The 9,650-nt window shown below is 40.0% G+C and overlaps 1 protein-coding gene across 2 annotated transcripts in view; it reads left to right on the top strand.

Moving 5' to 3' along the window:
• Positions 1-633: 633 nt before the first annotated feature.
• The window catches only part of LOC126248601 (protein FAM214A), a 234,427-nt gene continuing 225,410 nt past the window's right edge, over positions 634-9,650 (top strand). The window contains exon 1 of one of the 2 annotated variants that reach the window (XM_049949737.1): positions 634-832. The gene's annotated coding sequence lies outside the window, so the exon portion shown is untranslated. Of the gene's footprint in view, positions 833-1,209; positions 1,525-9,650 lie in introns of those variants that run through there. The other variant, XM_049949738.1, reaches the window with a different exon arrangement.

Below are 9,650 nucleotides of genomic sequence, written 5' to 3'. Positions count from 1 at the left end.
AGAAAAAATTCGGCCTATGGTGGGAGCAATGAATTTCGCTGTAGTCAACAATGTTATTCTTCCACACAGGCGTCCGAAGCTTGAATTCTCGCTACGCTTGGCAACAGTGTGGCACGACAAAGGGAATAAAAGCACCCCCTATCACAAGAAGCTGGTTTTTAAGACTATGACGTGCATTCGTGAGTCATAAGGCCATCTTCCCTTTATTTTCAGCTACCTTGACATAGCGCTTATTAACTTCGTCGAAGAAAAATTAATGATCAGCTGACACAACGCCACATCTGTCAAGCTGAATGTTGATTATTCCGGGGCGTGCATTTCCCCTCGTTTTCCCTCTCTCTAGTCCACAGCATCCCGCCCTCCCACATCGTGTAGGCTAGCCAATCACGCATGCTGCTGTCACTTTTGGAAACAGCTGATAAGTGGTCTCGTCCCTAGCAGTAACACTGCTGTAGTCTTACCAACTTAACCATGTACTTTGTGAACGGACGATTATTTCTGTTGTTGTACCTCACCTTGAAGAAAGAAACACTAAAACATTTTAAATGTTTATAACAAAGAAACCTTCACTTATAGAAACTCGCAACGCCTGAAGCAAAGTGGGCTAAACTGTCTTAACGTTTGTTATGTTTCCCACACTGCGCAGCCAGCTTTCGCCTGGCAACAGAAATCCAGCTGCGTTTGTGTAGAATACGTCGTGCACAGCAGCTGTAGGTATGGACGTGTGACCTGGCGGGTTTCAACTACTGACTCTATAGTAGAGTATTATATTATTCCATCCGAAACTCTCGCAAGCGTTCTACCACAGGGCAGTGGACGACACCCATGTTTGGTAAGTACGAAAGCTGTGAAATATCTTTGTTTGTCACATGCAAAAACATAATAATTCTTTGTTTTGAATTGTACTTCACGCAAAATGCCCAAGTTAGGTTCATTTTAACTGTTACATGCAGTTCACGAAGATGTTTTTCCTTCTGTGTGCATGTTTAGCCCTTCTTGTGTTGTTGTTTGGTTGCGGTATAATAATTTTTTGTATAAACGACGACGAAACTTGTGTGTGGCTTGTAGTGTTAAACGTATGGTGATACAAATTTACTACATGTGGTATCCTACAAAATTCATACATCATAACAGCTGATTTTTGAATGTGTAGCATAGTCAGCTGTTGAGCATTGATCGAGTGTATTGCTGGGGACGAGCCTAGCCCAGCGGCCTTGCGGGAATCAGCTGTGTGTGTGTGCAGGCTAGTTCTTTGTGTTGCCACGTACGTCGTCATACAACTTGCCACCGTTGTCAGACCGATTTCGAAAGATGGAGTTTAGGTGTGCGTCCACAATCCTGCTGTCTTTCCAGCTGTGGCAACAGCCAACTTAGGGATTTTTATAGATCTTGCGCATTGAGAGGTTAGTGTTCATTCGCCCTCTCTGCGTACACCCAGGTTAGAAGGAACAAACAGCTGACACGACGTTTCGCAGTGGCTTCTTCACTTGCAGAAAAAATGTAAACGCCCTGTTTTCGTGATTGGTAAGTTCTGCGATTAAGATTTACTTAGTATATTAGCTACATTACCTGAATTTCTTTCAGGTCCGTGTAATTCGTTTCTTCTTATGGTAGGCATGATTCTCGTTAATTGTTTATGCTGCTATTGATAAACCAACATATAATTTGCCACTGAAATAGTAGTCGCGTCTGTGTTTTGAGAAGTGACAGCTTGAGATGTTTTTAAATAAAACATTTAAAAACTGCGTGTGGTACGGAAACATTTTATATAATAAATAAAAACTATCCTCATTAATGTCTGTGGAATACTGTAATTTTATGGAAGTACTGACATTTTTAGCTCCTGCTTTCTATTAGTGTAAACTGTACCTAGGTTCGGGAAAAGCACAGCGCGTACTTTTCAAACATTCCTATAAAAGTGCCACTGTTTAGTAGATCCTTGACTGTAAGTAATTGCAAATAATAGGTAGATACTGCTACGTATGTCCTTAGCAGAGTTCGTCTGCTTCGGCGGGTAAGTTAGAATTTTTGTTTTCACGGGCACTCGCAAATATACTTCACGAAGCTAGCACGTGCTGCCCTGCCCGAAGGACATTAGCGTGTTTGCATATAGTTGGAACTACGCAACACTTTTGGCACCAACTTCGCGTGTGTATAAATAGCTGTGGAGCCTGGGCTCGCAATGTTACGTATTGATCGCTGGGACAATGCTTCGCTTCCGGCCATTTCTTGTCCGTAACCGTACAACCATTATCGGCTGCGTTAACTTTCGAAAATTACTGTATGGAAATTGGCAGCTTGAAAATTTTGGAGTTGGATCCGTTGTGGCTGTGGGTTAAATCGAAATCACGGCCTGAATAAACGTTTTGAAGACATACAAGCAGATACATGATTGCAGTTCTTTGTTCATACTATTAAAACCTTTATGCTGGTTTAACTATTTTCATATTTACCATTTATTATACGAAAACGAAAAGTTGCCTTATCGTATTGTGAATCAGTGGTGACTAGCCTTCATGTAGCAATTATGTCTTAAATCGAAGTCACTGGAGAATTGTTACCAATCATAAAGCGCAAGAAATAAAAAAAAAAAAAAACTGTGGGAAGACTACACCACTAAAGTAATTCTTTGTGCTGCTTATGTTCCACTTAATTTACCACAATCCACTTCTGAAAATGTAAATTGGAACTGCGACCAGACCATATCACTGCAAATAGTCTTTGATAAGTGTAGATTAGTTCGACACGGTGCTAACATGTTACATATTGCACGATTAGTTTTTTAAAATTTTGATATTAACAATCAAGACTGACGGGTTGGAGTGTATAGGTTTTCTTGTGCCTTTAAAGCCTTAACATTAAACTGCCTAAAGGTTGAAATTTGTTTGTGCCGTCTTATCCCTCTATTGGATGTTGCTATTTGTCAACAAACCGTAAATTTGCCTATTATGTCAAGGAAACCACTCGTAAATGCATGGTGTTGCCGCCTGGCAACACGCATAATCTGGCTGCAGCGAACTACAATGTTTCGTGTCGTCATGTTGGCATAAAAGATTGAAAATAAATCGTTACTGAGGGTCGAATGGACCAAACACACGCGACATCAGATTAGAGTGAATTATTTCTGCCACTTAGATAGCATCTACGATTTTTTAAGTATGTACGATGCTTAATAAGATTTTCCCATGTTTTTGTAACTGAAAGATTAATAATTAATCAACATTTTCGGTTTGTTATTGTATGGGAACAAATCTAAAATATTGAATAAATCAAAATTTTTATGTTCAGCCTGTTACATGGTATTTGTGCCGGACTCAAACCCCAGATATTTTTTCCACTGATATGGTTTGACTAAAAATGTCGTGCAAACGAGAATTAAGGACTGCAAAGTTATAAAGTTTTCTTGAGCGATTACGCCGCAGTCTGTGAACGAAATGTATACTGGAATTAGCTACGTTGGACGTACAACTGCAGTTATTGCCATTGAAAGAAAAAAAATGGGTTTACAGTAATTACCTCTTTGGAAAATCTGGACGAAGAGTGAAGTGAGTTATACCTTCACGGCTCTGTGCTCATAAACAGCTGTTGTCACATGAGTGGCATGATAGCGGCTGCGAATATTAGCTTGTTATAGCTGAAACATGTTTCACATACATATGTTTCCCAGGTTCGAGACATGCTTTGCATGGTTGCTCATGTATCATTATATGGTTGATATATTTATTCATAGATAATTAGCAAATCATATACACGTCATGAATTGTTGGTATTGTCTCTAGGAACCATGCATTGCAGTCTTCCAATGCAGTGCTTTCTTTTCTTGATTTATGATATCAGATTTGGCAGACAAATTTATTAATAGAATTTTTCGTAGGTGACTTCATAGTATGATAAAAATACCATGCACCATGGAATTAAGATTTGTGATAACTATTCCAAATATAGTATGAAAATTGTGAAGCAGGTATTCTGAGAACCATAACTCAATGTTCAATTTATTGGGTTTCTGTTTAGAGATTTGAGTATTGAATGCTATGTATTCAAAGGATCACTTCAAATAAAATTGTATCATTGGTACCCATTGATGTGGATGGGAAAAGTCACTGTTGTTTTTCCTGCAGACGATAAACTCAGCTCTCTCGGCAACCACGGCGAAAGTACCGAAATGGCAGGTCTTGTAGAGGAAGTGTAATTACATGGTAGTCGTTGGTCAGTGAGATTTTATTTTCACGGCTGCCTCACTGGAAAAGCTAATTTCACATTAAAAAATATTTAACTTCCGTGAAACTGACTAAGTTTTAAATAAATATCGGTATAACAGTACATAAGCTGGGACATTTACTTACACCCTCCCAATCAAATACAGTAATATTTATTATGGCCAGAGCTTTAACTGAAATAATTTGTACCGTTAGATGAAAAAACTGCAAAAGCAATATAGAAAATAGTTAAATTCTCTTTGCTGAGAGACAGCAAACAGTGCATATGGTACACTCAACTTCTCGGCGTAGGACGGGAAAATACTATAAGGATTGACACTTAATGTATAGTATGTCTTCAGTTTAGACGAGAACAAAATATCTTTACAGTGGCGTGTTGTGTAATACGGTTCGCATGCGCGGTCCAGTCATTTCAAGTATTGATTTAATTATAATAAGGTTACTGCGACCAAATAGAATTTGAGCACTTCCGGGTCGTCACAAATTGGGATTTTGTAAAGTCTGAATTACACTGAGCCATTAAGATTTGATTTCTTTAGCGCTTAGAAATGGCTAGTGGGTTTTTAATCTCAAATGTCACTGAACTGTTGTTGTAATTTCAGTTCTAAAGTGTAATAACTGTGTGACTTTGACACAATAATAATAATAATAATAATAATAATCTGGTGGTGTTAGATTACGGTTAGTGTGCACAGGAAGATCTGTGGCAGAGAAGTAGGACAACCTACCAGCTACAACAAAAACATGCAGAGGTCTGTAAGTTACATGCTAACTAAGAAAGGCAATTGGACCAACTGGAAATAGCCATGTTCGCATGATAACCTTATCAGCTTCTCAAAAGACAATGTAGGCCAATCAACGGGGCTGCGAGATAAGTTTCTGTCCTGTGCACTCGTTAGGCAACTTCCGATAAGCGACTGTAGGATAACATCAGCCACTCGCTTGGAAGAAAACGTTTAGTGATTTTTTTTTTTTCTTCTGGTAACGTACATCACTTATAAGGAACAGACTCAAGTTGACCCTGCTTGTAAGGTGCCCTGCGTTTTAACCTTAAGTGTCCGGCTCGCTTAGCCTTGCTTCCGCCGTCCGTGACCCGAGGTCAACGCCCGATAACAAAGACCCGATGCGTCGGTTTTAGCAGCGAGCGCATCGTCCGCATTGTTTGGTAAACAATGATACACGTCTTTTATGTGAAAGGTTGGATTCGATTGAAATGTCTGTTATTCACAAAGTAAGTGTATTATTGAGGCGGAGAAGAGGGAATAGGAGAAAAGACGCAGTAATTCTTTATAAATCAGTAATCGAAGTACGATGAGGCAGAGTGGCTGAGAATGGGTTTGCTAGGCTTTTTTGGTAACTGATGCACCAGCGACTTTTCCAGCGCGCGTCCTTATATTGGTTGACACAATATCAACTGCTAGGAGGCAAGTTTTCTCTGTAGTTTCCTTGCCTCGATTTTCGTGGTTTCAGCGACACTAGCTTAGCAGATTGATTGCAATATCTGAGGACTTTTTGTGTTACAGGTATTGGGCCGGGGCACAGTGAAGCTATGGAAGGACTGTACTTCGCGCGACCAGTTACCCGGACCCTTCATCGCCAATACTTTGCTTCGCCCCCCTTTTCACACTGGTCATCTTGACTTTAGCTACGTTTCCTCCTTGATCATTCCTGGCAATAAGTCAGTCCCTCACTTAATACCACCAGTCTTCCCAGCATCGTTCACAAATGAGGGCACAAGTGCTCATTCTGTGATGTCGGTGTCGACAGAACAGAAATCAGCTGCCTTTTCTCAACATATCACCTCGTCATGTGAGCAGTATCTCTGATAGTACGCACGATGCTGTTCCTTCTGCAAACCTTCTCTAAACTCCAGTTACATACACGCAATTCAAAGTTGCAGTCTGTAGGCTTCCTCCATACAACAGGAAGTACTCTTCTCTGCAATTTCAGCGGAGCTCTTACCTCTTTCTCTAATTCCAGACCACCCTCCACAAGTAGCATGTAAATAGCTGCGTCCTATCCTCCTGCGATCTCCATAAAGCCGAAGCACCATTGCAGGTGAAGATGGCAGAATTTGGGCTCACAGGGCTTCTGCGGGTTTTCGAATTGCGGTGCACTGTCTGAATTTAGCCTAAGCACTGGCATTGCCTGATGAAGAGCTGAAATGAAAACAGGTCCACCCAACAGCTGGAGCCGGCTGCTGAAGTTCACTGGTCTACCCAAAGAAGAAGGAAATACACGTAAAATTCTAGTGTGATTGTTAAATAAAGCTATTTTGCAAGTTGAAATAAAAGTATCATTAAAATAACCTTTTCCTACCTGAAATACCTGCATATACCTATAATATGAGAAAAGTCTGTCGCAATAAGGTAGCTCTTATGTGAAGATGTATTTAGGTTTCTGCGAAGCTTAGAGGTGTTTACAGGTCAGTTGCTAAGAAGCTAGATTACCGCATTGTGCCTTGCACCTGACGCACTTTCAGTAAATTATTAGCGATTGGCCTTCTCGTTTTCGCCAATGTACGAAAACCGTCATTAAATTTCTTAGTTTTGATTTTGTGCTTATATGCGTTGTAGTTACCAAATGACTGTCTTTGGATACGTAAAGAAATTGCCCTTCAGAGGTCATATTTATATATGTAATTTTTTGTGGTTTTTATATTTTAACCACCATGCAGTATATTCGAAAAAATCTTAAGTGGTCTATGAGATTACTTCCTATAGTGAGCTATAGCTGCATTGGTTTATTTATGATTTGTGCAACATATTTCTATGCGTAAACCTCATTGGCAATTATGTCAACACAAAATGTTCAGCCTGAACATACAACGATCCTTCTGTGGTATTTATTGTACAAATCATATATTTCAGCTAAATATTTTTGTGTTATGGTTAGCTCACGTTTACAACTTACTGTTACAAAAAAATATTTAAATATGCCAGCAAAGAGCGGCCAGCAGCATTTTCTGCGAAATAGTTTCGTATGTCTTCTTGTCAATGAACTCTTCAAGGTTTCTCGGAAAAAAATTTTCTAGCACAAATCTGACAGCTTTGATATGTTCGTAGACTGGGAGCTGGATGTTCATGATGTTACAACGATAAACAGTGTACGAAGGGCTAGATAAACAAATAGAATTGTTTTCATGTTACTTAAATTGATCTGAGGCTGCCAAATTTGACACGTAATGAACATACGAAGAGACTGTCCTAAACTGAAGTTGTTTGATGAAGCTCCACAATATGAACGTAGAAAGGCAATTATTGGACGACAGAAATCCACTTTATGCTAAGTAAACAAAATGTAAAATACGAGAAGAGAGATATGGATCGAAGCATACGCTGGTACGAGAAGTGTAATACGCGAAATAAATAGCTTCCATAGCAAAATCTCCGCCAAAATTGTACTGAAGTTTGATGTCATAGGCATAAAAATAATTGCAGAGATTTGCAGAACCTTTAGTTCATTCGTTGCAGGTCGTTGACTTACCTTGGATTGTTCAGTCAACGGGCAAAAATTCGGTGCGGGTTTATCTGAACGAAAGTTGAATTCTGTCTACTTTTTTAGGTAGTCTATCCCGGACGTGCCCGGGCAGTAATAGTATTTGACCCCCAAAATACCGTTGCCAGTTTAGAATTAGTGTCAAGAACACACCGTGCGCGCCTGGACTAGGCTGGCGTGTATCTAATTTGTGTACAGCGCTGTGAGGAGCTAGTTCAAAAAAAAGCTAACTTGGTGTGACTACTGGGGTCTCTAGGACGCGTTGTTCGCAGACACCCACGCACAGCGGCGCTTTGAACAAAGGCCAAGGAAGCGCATCGTGCTGCGCGCTCCAGATGCTACGTTGCCATGCCTCTGGTTGCCCTACACATGGCTTCTTCCTGTGTCACGTTTCCGCGTCTACGTTGTCAGTACTTTCATTTCCGCGTCACGGTTTGGCAACCAACACAGCTTACAGTGAAAGACTGGAACTGTCGGAAGGACGAGTGGGAGGGGGTATAAGGGGATGAGACTTAGCTGCTGACCGCTCGCTAGCACACAGCGAGTGGGAGGGGGTATAAGGGGATGAGACTTGGCTGCTGACCGCTCGGTAGCACACAGCGAGCGCACACGCTCGTCTTAGTTGCATTTCGCGCATGATCTCGGTAAATTACTTTTTCTCTTACTGTAAAACGGACAGAACCAGGAAACATTTTCTGCATGCACTATCACGGCAGTCAGTGTGACATATGCTTTGATAAGTAAATAATTAAAATTGTAACACCAGAGTTTAGCTGATTGGGAGTTGGGATGGAAGTCATTAAAGCAAAGACGTTTCTCGTCGCGGCGAGATCTATTTGCGAAATTTCAGTCACCAACTTTCCCTTCCGAATGCGAAAATATTTTGTTGAGCCCAACCTACATAGGTAGGAATGATCATCAAAATAAAATAAGAGAAATAAAGAGCTCGAACAGAAAGGTTTAGGTGTTCGTTCTTCCAGCGCGCTGTTTGGGAGTGTAATGGTAGAGATAGTATGATTGTGGTTCGATGAACCCTCTGCCAAGCCCTTAAATGTGAATTGCAGAGTAATCATGTAGATGTCACTGGATTAGTTTCCGAAAAAATAGGTTATCTATATTCCACAGTGTTACTTAAGTCCATTGCTTGTTTTTTTAAATTAAAATTGTGAAGCAATTAGCAACAATGGAAGCACAATAGATTTTGCTACTAATAGTTTCGTCACTTTTTTCTCTTTTTTTTTTGTTTGGGTTGCTTCTCATGACTCTGAGGAACAGAGCAAAAAGTTATCATCCGAAAGAAATTTTTAATTTTAGTTTACGTTTTTACAAGTGAAGCAGTATGGAGAGTTTTACTGATGTTAAAAATGTGGGAAACCATTCTCGTCAATCAGTCTATAAAATAAGCGATTCTTACTATTTTTTAAACTAATAAAGCAGTCAACGTAAATCTTTTTGCACCTTATTGATACTGTAACATTTCTGATTTTTGTTAAACTGTCATCATTAACCCCCTCCCCCTCTTATCAGAGGAGTTAGAGTTGATCTGTCCAAAATGAAGTATATTCATGACCAAAGTTTTGCCGTCTGCAAATCTTATCCGAAAAAAAAAATTCTTAATCTATAGAATATTGTGCACAGCGTAATAGCATAGTTTCTGAAACTTGAGAAAATAATAAAATGGCGGACGTTGCAACAAAGATGCAGTTTGGTCGTGTTTTTGGTAACGTTTATTGCAATAACTTCTGAGTAAATTAAAATAAAAAATGGCCTCTTACTTCTTGCGGACATGCCCGAGGAGTGACTCAGCCAAATTTCTTTATCAGTGTGCCCGCAGTCCATTCAGTTACCTTGAAATACTGTATCTCAAGCTGACGGAATGGACTGCGAGCGCACTAATAAAGTTATCTTCCTGAAATTTGGCTGAATTACTCC

The sequence above is a fragment of the Schistocerca nitens genome, chromosome 3 (genome assembly GCF_023898315.1).
Source record: "Schistocerca nitens isolate TAMUIC-IGC-003100 chromosome 3, iqSchNite1.1, whole genome shotgun sequence".
Lineage (NCBI taxonomy): Eukaryota > Metazoa > Arthropoda > Insecta > Orthoptera > Acrididae > Schistocerca > Schistocerca nitens.
The sequence above is the reverse complement of the archived record's forward strand: the minus strand, read 5'-3'. Positions and strand labels throughout refer to the sequence as shown.